The following is a 13,134-nucleotide window of genomic DNA, read 5'->3' as shown; positions in this document are numbered from 1 at the left end:
TTGAGCATATTAATTGTTCTATAGAAGAACTGCTGTAGTAAAGATTACAAGGCTGGAGTTTTTTAAACATGTTAAAGGAGGTTCCATTCTGTCATTGAATTGGAATTGATTTGATGACAATTTTGATTGTCATGCATTTTTATTTGGTATGCATACTCATACTTCCCTTGCATTTTATATTAGCTCAGATAATGCTAACAATGACATATACAAAGGGAAGCACACAATTACAGATGATATATTATACTGGTCATTCAAATGTATGTTATTGTTGTTGTTGGGTGCCTTTGAGTCAAGTCAAGTCTCATAGTGACCCTATGAACAATAGATCTAACCTACCTGGTGCTATCCTCATCATCTCTGGCATACTTGAGATGATTCAAGTGTATATGCTAAGAAAGGGGGCTAGTAGGGTCATTGTTAGGGGATATCAAGGTCAATTGGCATAACACAGTCTACAAAGATATTTACTCAGTACTGATGAGTCAGAACTGACTCATTGCTGACTCTCTTGAAGGTTTTCAGGAACTTTAAATCATGTAGGAGGAGATAACTAAGGTAATTCAGAATACTAAAAGTCTGGGAGTATGTAAGTTGTAATTATTAGTCTTTCTATTTCCATAACAAAGAAGAGGGAAGAAAAGGAAACTTTCACTGAAACAATTAATCCAAAGGACTAATGGATCACATGAACTTCAACTTCTACAACCTGGAGACCAGAAGGATTGGCATCACGGGTCACTCTAAAAGTGCTCTTAAGAAAAGAATCTGGCTAGATAGGGTGGGGAAAATGTGGAACAAAACGAAAAAATATAGAAAAGGCTAAGCTTACTAGTCTCAGAGGGACTGAGAGAGGCTCAAATCTATAGTTCTTAGGAATTCTTCAAAATTACAACAAAACCCCCTTACTCCCCTGGCTCAACTTACAGTCAAATAAGTCTATTAGGGAGTAATAACACACAGGAAGTATTCACATCTTAGCATAACCAATTTTCATCAGGACTGATTGTCAAACAGATCATCAACTACTCACATGCAAGTGTAAACTGAAGTTGAAGAATAGAAAAATAAGTGCACAGGAACTAAAATATGACCTTTAGTGAATCCCAACTTAACTTAAAAACCATCTCAACACTGAACATTTATGGCCTAAGATCAGACAAGTTGTGGAATGACATCAAAGACATCATTCATGAAGAAAGTAAAAGGTCATTAAAAAGACAGGGATGAAAGAAAAGATCAAAATGGATGTCAGAAGATACTCCGAAATCTACACTGCAATGACAAGATTCCAAAAGAAGGGGAAGGAATACTGGAATAAGAAAAATGAACAAAAGACTTTAAAAGGCAGTCCATGAAGATGAAGTAAAATATTTTAATGAAATGTGAAAAGAGCTGGAGACAGAAAACTAAAAGAAAAGAACATACTTGGCTTTTTCTTCATGTTGAAAGACCTGAAGAACAAATTCAAGCCCTGCGCTGCACTGTTGAAGGATCTATGGGCAACTGAAAAAGGAAAACTGCATGCTTTAAAATTAAGAACGGTGTACATCAGAGCTGTATTCTTTCTCTATGCCTATTAAGTCTCTATCATGAGCAAATAGTTTAAGAAGCTGGATCCTATGAAGAAGTAGCATAAAGAAGATTTATAAACAACCTGTGACATGCATATGACACAACCTTGCTTGTTGAAACTGAGGAGGATTTGAAACATTTGCTATAGAATGTCAATAACTGCCGCTGTCCATATGGATTACATCTCAATACCAAGAAGACAAAAATCCTCATCACTAGACCAATAGGCAACACATGATAGATGGAAAAAAGATTGAAACTGTCAATGATTTAATCTTACTAGGATCCAAAATCAGTTCTCTTAGTACCAGCAGCCAAGAGGTCAGGAGATGCATCGAATTGGAAATGTTCACCTTCAGGGACCTCTTCAAATTATTGATGAGCAATAATGTCATAAAAAAAAACCAAAACAAAACAGGGAAAAAACACCAACAACCCAAAAAGATAACTCTTGGAGAAGTACAGCCAGAATTCTCCATGGAAGCAAAGATGGCAAAGCCTTATCTCATATTGAACATGTTGCTAAGAAAGGGACATAATACTCATAACAGTGGAAGGTTGTTGAAAGGAAGGAAAACTCTCAATGGGACAGATTGGGACAGTGACTGCAACAATGGACTCAAGTATGTCAGAGATTTTAAGGATGGCACAAGATAGGACAGAGTTCAGATCTGTTGTTCATAGACTGACTAAGAACCTTACTTGACTTGATGACACCTAACAATAACATAAAAAACATAATCAATAATCTTGAATGATACAGGAAGGAGCAAAATAGTATGAATAGAATACAGAGTCACCATAACAACAAAAGTCTAGATTGGGCAATTTCAGTAGCTTATGATGAAGAATCATTAGTACTGAAAGAAAAAAATCCAAGTTACACTGAAAGCATTGGCCAAAAAAAAAGAAAAAATGACACAGGACAGGAAATAGTTCCAACCTACTGTTTATCAACTTTTTGTTATGAGTTGTAAGAGATTCAAAGAGGCATAACAACAACATTCATTCTGTATGCTGAGCAAATACCTCAAGAAGTTACACTTCATGAAGAAGAATGTGACACAGTACCTGTAGCAATAGGTTGAAGCATATCAGAGATGGTAAAGATAGGGCAGGATATGTCACAGTTCAGATCTGTTGTTTGTAGGATCTTTATGAGTCATAGTTGACTTCATGGCATCTAACAATAACAACAACAACAACAACAACAACAACAACAACAAATCCCTAGTAATCTTGAGGGAGCTCTGGCGGCCTGGTGGAAGAGTTGTTCTGTCAATCCCAAAAACCAGCTGCTCATCAGGAGAAAGGTGAACAATCTCCTCCAGTGCAATTTATAGTTTTTGAAAACTTACTGGAGGGCCAGCTATGAGTTGGTTCCAACTTAACAGCAGTAAATTGAGTTGAGTAGTAACTTTAAGCTTATTGATGGCAAATAAGTTGCCTGGTTCATATGCTTCACTCCTTTCTCTTTAGTTGCCTTGTCCTCAACAAAGGAGCTCTGGTGGTACAGTGCACTGGTGCAGTGAAGCTGGTGTACTAACCAGAAGTTTAGTGGTTTATATACCCCAGCTACTTTTCTAGTGCCAAGAGTAGTGACAATGGAGCCAACCAAGCCAACCAAGCCGTAGCTGTTAACCTTAATCTCTTCTCCATCTATCATGATGCTGCTAATCGGCCCAGTGGTGAGAATCTTTGTCTTCTTGATGGTGAGCTTCAATCCATACATATTGAAGACTACAGTCCTTGACCTTCTGCAGCAAATGTTTCAGGTATTCCTTAGTTTCAGCAAGCAAGGTTGTGTTATCTGTATGATGTAGGTTGTTGATGAGTCTTCCTCTAATCTTGATGCCACATTCTTTCTCATAAAGCAGTCAGGAAATCAAAAGACAGTACTGGGGAAATCTGCTATCAAGGAACACTCCGGAGTACTGAGAAACAACGATGTCAGTCTGAAGAAGAAGGTGCACTTAATCTAGGCCATGGTCTTTGTAATTGTTTGCTATACATCAGAGAACTGGACAATGACTAAGGATGACAGAAGAATTGACGCCTTTAAGTTGTGGTGCTAGAGAAGAGTCTTAAACATACTATGGAATGCCAAGAAAACAAATAGGTCTGTCTTGGAGAGGGTGAAACCAAGTTTCTCCTTTGAGCCTAGGATTTTGAAGCTCCATCTGACATATCCTTGTAAAAGGACATCATGGTTGGAAGGGTTGAGGGACAGTGCAGGAGAAGAAGACCCTGGATGAGATGGATTGATAGTAACTGGGGCAATAGGAGTAGGTGTGTCAGAGTCAGTGATACTGGCTCAGGACAGGGCAGGCTTCAGGGCTACTATACATAGGGTCGCTATGAGCCTCAGGTGACTCAACAGCGCATAACAATGATAATAACAGTATTTTTTCTAGAGAAAAATGGGCAACCTCTTCCTTTGAAGACTTACAACTTGGAAATTTGAGATTATTACTTGCATTGGAATTGACTTAATAAGAGTTTGTTAGGGTTTTTATTAAATGATGTTTATTATTGGAGTCGGTTTAGAATTTTAATTGCTAAACACTGAAGAAGAACTGTTGTTCACAATAAATTGTGGTATTAATGAATTGTACTCAGGATACCAAAAGAACAAGCAGATATGTCTTGAAGAAATAGCAGCTGGAGAGTTACTTAAAGGAGTAGATTGATGAAACCTCATTAACCAAACTTTGGACATTTTGACAGAAGTGGCCCATCCTTATAAAAAGATAATCTGCTTGAAAAAACAGAGGATCACCAGAAGAGAGGAAGACCTATAAATAGATGAAATGACAAAGTGACTACAACAATGGGACTGAGCAAGACATAGATTATGATGGCACAGGGTAGGGAAAGGTTTTCATCAGCTGTTCATAAGGTCATAGTTTTCTTGACAGCATCTAACAACAACCATAATAGCAATAGCAATTGTTGGATCGCTAGTGGTGTAGTCCCTAGTGAGTTACACTGTTAATCTAAAGTTACTTATAGCTGGTGGTTTGATTGCACCAGTGTTTCTGTTGTATTGGACGTGTTCTGTCCCCAAATACATTAGTCATATGGTGCTAAGCAAATCTTGTCGACATTCATCCTTCTGTGACACTTTTCATATCATCTTGGGTCAGCTAAAATCATAATAATGCATAGATCTGAGTTAACTAAACACACACACACACACACACACACACACACACACACACACACACACCTTAAAACAAATATATCAAAATCTATGAGCACTGAACATGCGTTCTATGGATGGCAAAGAGAATGAACAGATACATCTTGGACAGGGTGCAGCCAGAGTGCTCTTTGGAGGCAAAAATGATGAATGAGGCTTTGCCTCACCTTCTTTGGACATTTTGTTGGGAGGGATTAATCTTTAAAGAGGGACATGATTTGGGGAAGGCTGGAGGGTCAGCAAAGGAGAGGAAGAACCTCAACCAGGTGAATTGATACAATGACCGCCGCAGTGGGCTCTTATGTGTCAGGAAGTATGAGAATGGCACAGGATAGAACAGGGTTCAGATCTTTTGTTTATAGGGTCTTTATGAATCGTGCTTGACTTGATGACACCTAACAACAACAATATTAACTTTACAATACTGACTCTAATACTTTTTATTTTTTTTAACTTTTTTGTATTTTGTAATTTTGTGTGTACCATCAAACTGGATATGATGGGCACAGGAGGAGATTGTTCCTCCTTCTCTAGCAGAGCATCTGATGGATTTGAACTGTGTACCTCTGGGATTGTAGTGCAGCTTCTTGCTACTATACCACCAAAGCTCCCTTCAATACTTTTTATTTATGTGTTACATTTCCCAGTTTTAGTTTCTCTGTAAGGACTGAGGAGAGTAATAAGAACTGTCAAAACTGTTTTACTGAGATGGCTGTGATAGCCAATAGGGGGTGAATTTGCAAGGGCCTTTGAGAAGTTATCTATATAAAAGATAGAATAGGTGGAGCTGAAACATTAATTCACTGATATGCCACTCTATTTGTTGACAATTTTCCCTGATGTGTTATGTTCTTGGAGTAACTGAACTGTTGCCATTAGTGGCCTGTGGCTTTCTCCCCAACTTTGAGGACATTCCTAGAAGGATCTAATGTCTCATGCTAATTATGCCAACTCAACAAATCCCTTTGCCCTGACACAATACAGTTTCAATGATGGACAGATTCAACAACAGCTTCTGCTGTATATATCACTGTGAGTGAGCAGCTCCAGTTACTATTCAAAACAACTGATCTCCAATATCTGCTGTACTAGTTCATTTCTCTTAAGCAGTCTTATTTTTTTCTCCCAACTAGTGTTATCAGAGCATTCTCTAACCGATTATATCCCTGAACACAATGATAAAAGAGTGTTCTTAACTCAAAGGGCGATAACCTGTGTCAAATTGCTTCTGCTTTAATACATTGAGTCTCTTTATATCCATGCCCTCCTGCAGAAATTCAATGGAATTCCTATATTCATCTGAAAAGCAAAAGAACATAAAAATAGAAAGATAATGCTTGGCCACTCATGGAAGAAACTTGAGCAAAATGCACAACATATCTTCAGCTCAGTGAATTAAATAGTGATGAAATAAAAACCCACAGCTATGATAATGGAAATACAGTTACCTTTTACTGATGTCTCATCAATGTTAGTCACCAATTAGACTTATGTGTGTTGTTTCCAATATTTACTGTTACCACGCAAATTAGGTTTATAATTACTATGTCCATCTGAAAATGTAGTGCTGCTGGGTTTGCTAATACTTTGATTGTTCCTAAATATCATATCTCACTTTGTTTAAGGATTATAGAAGAAGAATTGAGCACTTTGAGTTGTGGTGCTGGAGAACAGTTATTGAACATATCATAGATTCTCAAGAGAACAAGTTTGTCCTGGAGAGGGTGAATCCAAGTTACTCCTGGAAGGGAAAGATTTTGAAGCTCCATCTCCTATACTTTGGGCATATTGCCAGGAGGGCTCAGTCCTTGGAGAAGGGTATTAGGGTTAGAAGGGTGCAAGATATGGCAGAATTCAGAGGTATTATTCATAAGGTCATTATGAGAAGTAGTCAACTCAATGAAACATAATAACAACAACAATACACCTAAGACATCACCACAGACTTGTCAGTTTGTCATTCTGTGATGATTATTGTGTTACTATGATCTCAGTCATTATCTCTTATACATAGGTTTACTGTGAGTTAGAATCAACTCCACGGCACCCAACAGCAAAAAAAAAAACCAAAAAAAACCCCTAAAATATATGAGGTAAAGGAAATCAATAAAGCATATTTCTTGTATTAGAGATCTGCTTTCTTAATTTTACTAGTTTGAAGATAACTTATGGATTAAATTTTGTTTAAGATGAGAGGAAAAATGCAAATTACTCTTTTCCTAGCATTATGTGAGTGGTTGGACCACATTGTCTTAAAGCTTTCTCTCAAGTCAGAGGATAAAATTTCTTCAGAGTTTCAGTTAGTATTCTGCCGATTTCTAAAGTTCCTCCATGATATATGTAGAGTTACTTGGAGAAAAGGGAAGGATATATTAATTTTCAAGGACTTTGGAGGTCTTCAAATAAGAAACTGCCTTGAAATGCCAAAGACGTGTGGTTTGAGCCCACCATGGGAGAAATATGGGCAATCTCTTTTTATTTGATTTGCTGCCTCTGAAAACCTACTGATAGTTCAGCTATGAGTAATTTCTGACTTGATAGCAAACAACAAATACAATTACGACTTCAATTAGAACAACTCCAGGTTATATAAAGGTTTATATAGTGAAATTTCATATAAAATGTTGTTAGGTACTGTTGAGTCAATTACGACACATAGTGACCTTATGAAGAAGAGATGTGAGCCCTATTGAGAACTTTATGGAGTATAGACTTATTTTGAAATGTGTGAGATCATCAAGAATTGTGATTGACTAGGTGACAAGAGGATTATTAAAGCCTGGTATGTAAATAATTTTCATAATGACAGTGTTCTACTTGATTAGTTTTATTCTTCCAACCTGTCAATATTTTTACATCAAGGAAATTCAAGAATGGTAAAACACACAAAATTTTGATCCATTATTTCTTTATATTTAAACTTTTCACACAAAATAATATGTTTTGGTCTCTATATATTATAGATCTGAGACATTACGATAAGTTTTGAAAAATAGCTAAACACAGCTGGAGTCATTTACAAAATAGAAATGGTACAAATAAAACTTTCATTTGTAGTCTAGAACAATTAATCAGTATTCTTGCTCACTGCTTCTGAACCACTTTTCATGGAGTAGTACTTATAGATACTTAGCATACATTTCACAGCATGATTTTGCATTGACTCTATTTATCATTTATATGTTAAAATTCATTGTGGATCATCAAATGGAGTTTAAAATCTGTATCTATTTGCTATAACAGTTAAGCACTTGGTTATTAAATGAGAGAGGTTGGAGGTTTGGCTCAGTAGGAGAAAGGCCTATCCTGTAAATATTAAAGCTTAGAGATCCCTATGGGGCAGTACTATGCTCTTACATGGACACATTACTAACTCGATGGCAACCACAACAAAATATTAATGAAAACAGTTCTACATAAAATTGTGGAGGTAATAATATTAACTTCTCTTTTGGAATAACTGTGTTTGTCTATGAGGAGCTTTTATCAATGATCTGTTGTCTCATAACCAAATAATGAATGATTTGAAATTCCCAGGCAAATCTATCTAGTGCTACTGTAACAAATCCCATTCCAAGTTAGATTTGGACCAGGTTAACTATCTGAGTTAGTAAATCTGAAAAAAATATAGTGGAATTTATACATTAAATATTCAAAATAATTTAATAATGATAAATGTAGTAAAAAGAGGGTATAAGGTATACAAATAAGCAAAATAGATGAGAAAATGAATAGTCGCACTAAAACAAGAAGATTTAGTTAAAGAGATGTTATTAGAATGTAATCTCTTTCTTCTTAATATAGTCTTGAGAAATTTTGACAGGTAAAAAGATTGAGGCCCAAAAGCAACTATGAAAGCATGAATATAGATGTTAAGTGAGAATAATGCTTATCTTTTTACTGCAAGCAAAGGCACTTGATGAAACATAAATCGTATAACATTTCTTTAAAAAATTTTATTGGGAAAAACATGTTGGGGATACAAGGAGGTGAGGGTGGGGAGCAGAAGGGTGAGGATAGGCAGGGATGAAAATTGCAGGGATGCAGTTGCAAGGTTGTACAATTTGGTTGGTGGGGGAAGCAAGTGAAGGAAATAAAAAGGATCCAGTGGGGACCAGATGATACAGGGCAATGGTAAGCATAGTCCAATGGTGATTAAACAAACTGTCTTATTTACTTGTGGGTTTCTCATTTGGGAATTGGGTGCAAACTCTCTGGTTTCTTCATGCTGAACAGGGGCATTGATGTGAAGGGGAAAAGAGAGCACTTTATCACCTCACTGGTGGTCTTGGGTTAAAGCTGCATGCCTTCTTGTTCTGTTAGAAGATATTTTCCTGACATTTACTCCTCTCTGGACTGCAAAGTGTTTTCCCAGGTGGGTCCCGTGGGGATGGCTGACTGAACCCTGAAGCTCCATCCTCCTTTGCTTCCTTAGCTGGCAATTGTATTTCCTTTTTGTCTCTGGACTGGGTTCAGGGTCAGGTCTGGAGTAAAACTCAGTGGTAAGGTTACCTGTAGGAAAAAGGGAGCAAACCTAGAGAGAACAAACTCGTGAGTTACAAATAGAAGGGCTTTGGGGGTGTTACTTACAGGTGTACTGGAGGAGAGGGTGGAGGAAAGTAGCCTAGATAAAATTCTCTGTACACCCTAGGCAGTATTTCCTACCCAGGGGTCGGATGGCACAACCTGAGGGCTGAGGAGCTGACCCCGAGGGCCGAACATGGCTAGCCCCAGAGGCCAAAAACGGCTCACCCCAGGGGCCAAGAATGGCTGACTGGCACGCTCCCCTATCAAAGTCCCCCCCCCCAAGTCCGGACACCGCACCTCACCGAAAACCATGTGGCCAGGGACAGTATCCCCAATTCCATCACTGCCTCCTTTACCCCCTCCCCAATAAGTGGTCATACTGTAATTTGAAGTAGGTGTCACTGCCCTCTCCCTTTATAAGTGGAGAAGGGAACCTGAGAGTGGTAAACAGACCTCCTCCCCAACCCTCGAGGTCTAAACAGTTCTTGGCAGTGGCAGTCAACAGATCAAAAGATGTGGTGCATTTAGGATATCTGCCATCTTGGACATGCTGCCACTGTTAAGTGTTGTCAAGTCATAGCCAGCTCACAGTGACTCTCATCAATCCATTGTATTGGTGATCTTCCTCTTTGGCCTGCCCAAGGAAACCCCAACCTGCTGCTGAATCTTCTGCCACTGCCATCTTGGCTCCAAGAATTCTCCCTAAAACAAGTCCATTCTGTGGCGGTGTGGCAGCTCCACTGCACCAGCCTGGGTGGGGAAAGGATCCCTGGGGTCCAGCGGTGGGAGCCTCATGGAGCTATGGTAGTGGCACAGGCTCGGCAGCAGGTGACTGGGAGCCATGGGACTCACCCATTCCTCCCTGGAAATCCTTGATCTCCTGCTGTTGGGCCTCAATCCACATCGAAGACCAATCATCAACTGTTTAACTGTTCAATTATCAATAAACAGAGGTCTGTAGAAGGCCATGGTGGCCCTCCTCTATCAGATCCTCTTTTCCCACAGCTTGCTACACTGTTTCTACTGCCACCACCATCTTGGAATCTATAACACCTTTCTATAAAAGGAAAGAAAAAGGCAAATACAAGTATAGCTGAATGAATGCTCAGGTAGTAAATGTTCATTTATATCCCTTACGGAACTTAGGTAGCCTAATAGTAAGGAGCAATAGTAATGGTTTGAATCAATTAGCTGCTCCAAGGAAGAACGATGGACTATCTCCTCTTGTGAGATTCACAGCCTCTGAAAACCCACTAGAATGTGAGCTATAGGTCATTTGTGACTTGACGATATCTAGCAAGAAGAACATATATCCTTTAGGGCTAAATTTTGTTTACCGTCTAGATTTTTAGAAATAAAACCCAAATTCAGATGGTAAAAATGAAATTTTTCCTGACTTTCAGATAATTTGAATACCATTGGTAAGGATGCCTATGTAAAAATCTTCAGTATTCAAAACCAAAACAATGTACAAAATCCATGGAATCAACACAATAGCTCATGTTTGAAAGTATAAGGGACAAACTCAGCATTTCTTCAGCTGAAGGTACAGAAGAACAAATTCAAGTCTTGAATTGCAATACTTCAGGATGTTTGGGCAGAATATTAAATGAACCAGAAAGTATTAAAAGAAGATGGAAAGAGTATACAGAATCTCTGTATCAGAAGGCATTGGCTGACAAAGAAGAATTTCAGGAAACAATGTTTGAGCTAAAGTCTGTGGTGATGGAGGAAGAAGCTAAAGCTACTCTGAAAGAATTGGCAAAAAATAAAGCCCCAGGATTTGATGGCATATCAACTGACATATTTCAACCAACAGATACTGCTCTGGAAGCACTCACCAAATTGTGCCAAAAAATCTGGAGAACAATCACCCGGCCAACTGATTGGAAGAGGTGACATGACAGAGTGCAGAAATTATGGAATATCATTAATATCACATGCAAGCAAGACTCTGAAGAAAATTATCCAAAAATGACTCAAGCAGCACATCAACAGAGAATTGCCAGAAGTGCAGACTGAGTTTAGAAGAGGCCATAGTACTAGGGATAATACAGCTAATGTTAGATGGATCTTGGCTGAAAGCACAGAGTACCAAAGGAATGTCTATCTGTTTTTCATCACCTGTGCGAAGGCATTTGACTGTGTGACTCACAACAAACTGTGGCTAACTCTGAGAAGAAAGAGAATCCCAGAGCACATGATTGAAACCTACTCTTGGACCAAGAAGCAGTCATCAGAATGGAGCAAGAAAACACTGCATGGCTCAAAAACAGTGAGGGTGTACACCAGGGATGCATACTGTCTCCATACCTTTTCAATCTATATATGGAACAGATCATCTGGGAGGTTAGTCTCTATCAGGAGGAATGTGGCATCAGGACTGGAGGAAAACTCATCAACAACCTGTGCTATGCAGATGATACAACCTTGCTTGCTGAAACTGAGGAGTACCTGAAGCCCTTGTTGCAGAAGGTCAATGACTACAGCTTTCAATATAAATTGAAGCTCAACATCAAGAAAATAGATTCTTACCACTAGGCCAATTTACAGCATTATGATAGATGGCAAAGATATTGAGATTGTTAACAGCTTCAATTTGCTTGAATGCACAATCAACACTCTTGGAATCAGCAGCCAGGAAATCAGAAGAGTAATTTCACTGGTAAAGTCTCCTTTCAGGAAGCTCTCCAAGTTTTTGAAGGACAATGATGTTGTTTTGAGGATTAAAGTATGCCAAATCCAGATACGGTCTTTTCAGTCATTTGCTGTGGATCTGAGAGCTGGGCAATTAATACAGATGACAGAAGAAAAATTGTTATCTTTGAACTGTGGTGTTAGAGAAGAGTGCTGACTCTCTAATGGACCGACAAAAGAACAAATAGTTAAGCAATGTTAGCTTAAAAGTTAGCTTTTCTAGCCACAATGTTAGCCCCTTTAGTCTTTAGCTACATTAACACATAATCTTGAAAATTATCAACAACTGTGGTACTAGCATAAGAGAGAGAGTGCTTCCCACACTGGGCAGGAAGACTTGAGAGGGACTGGAACAAGACACTCTGGTAAGATGATTTCCCAATATTTTTCCCATAATAAACACATTGCATGAAAGAGTATTTTATATTTTCTCAAATTTTTGCATGTGGCTTATTATTTTATTATATCTCACCAATTATATAGGAAAAAAGGGCAGAGGTAATGATTAACCTTATAAATTGGAAACAAATCATCAAAATACAAAAGAGTGGGAAGAAGTAAAGACTAATTCCTAGTAAACTATATTGGTACTAGAATATGTAATATATTCTTTCTAAAAACATGTTTAGTTTCAAGTAACTCATGTAATCTCAGTTTCTGTTCCTTTTCCATTCAATAGCCTGCAGCTGTGATTCTGTGGAGGCCTGCCCAAGAACCACTGGACTAACTTTGCCTGCAGTCACAGAAAGTTGGAAATGTTGAATTTTGTGTCTCTTCTTCTGATCTATATTAAATGTCTAGGGCTGGGTGTCTAAATAGGCAGATCTGTTACCTGGATCAAGAAAGAATCAAGCAGAATTTATCTTTCACTCTTTGTAATTGCTTGCTATGCATGAGAGAGCTGGATAATGATTAAGGATGATAGAAGAATTGATGCCTTTGAGTTGTGGTTCTGGAGAGGAGTCTTGAACATACCATGACCACCAAGAAAACAAATAGCTCAGTCTTGGAGAAGATGAAACCAAGTTTCACCTTGTTGTTGTTGTTGTTATGTGCCATCGAGTCGTTTCCGACTCATAGCGACCCTATGCACAACAGCTCTAAACCCTGCTCTATCCTGCGCCAACCGCACC

Source organism: Elephantulus edwardii, unplaced genomic scaffold (assembly GCF_000299155.1).
Source record: "Elephantulus edwardii isolate Elephantulus edwardi_28Jun2011 unplaced genomic scaffold, EleEdw1.0 scaffold00099, whole genome shotgun sequence".
In the NCBI taxonomy this organism is placed as follows: domain Eukaryota; kingdom Metazoa; phylum Chordata; class Mammalia; order Macroscelidea; family Macroscelididae; genus Elephantulus; species Elephantulus edwardii.
The sequence above is the reverse complement of the archived record's forward strand: the minus strand, read 5'-3'. Positions refer to the sequence as shown.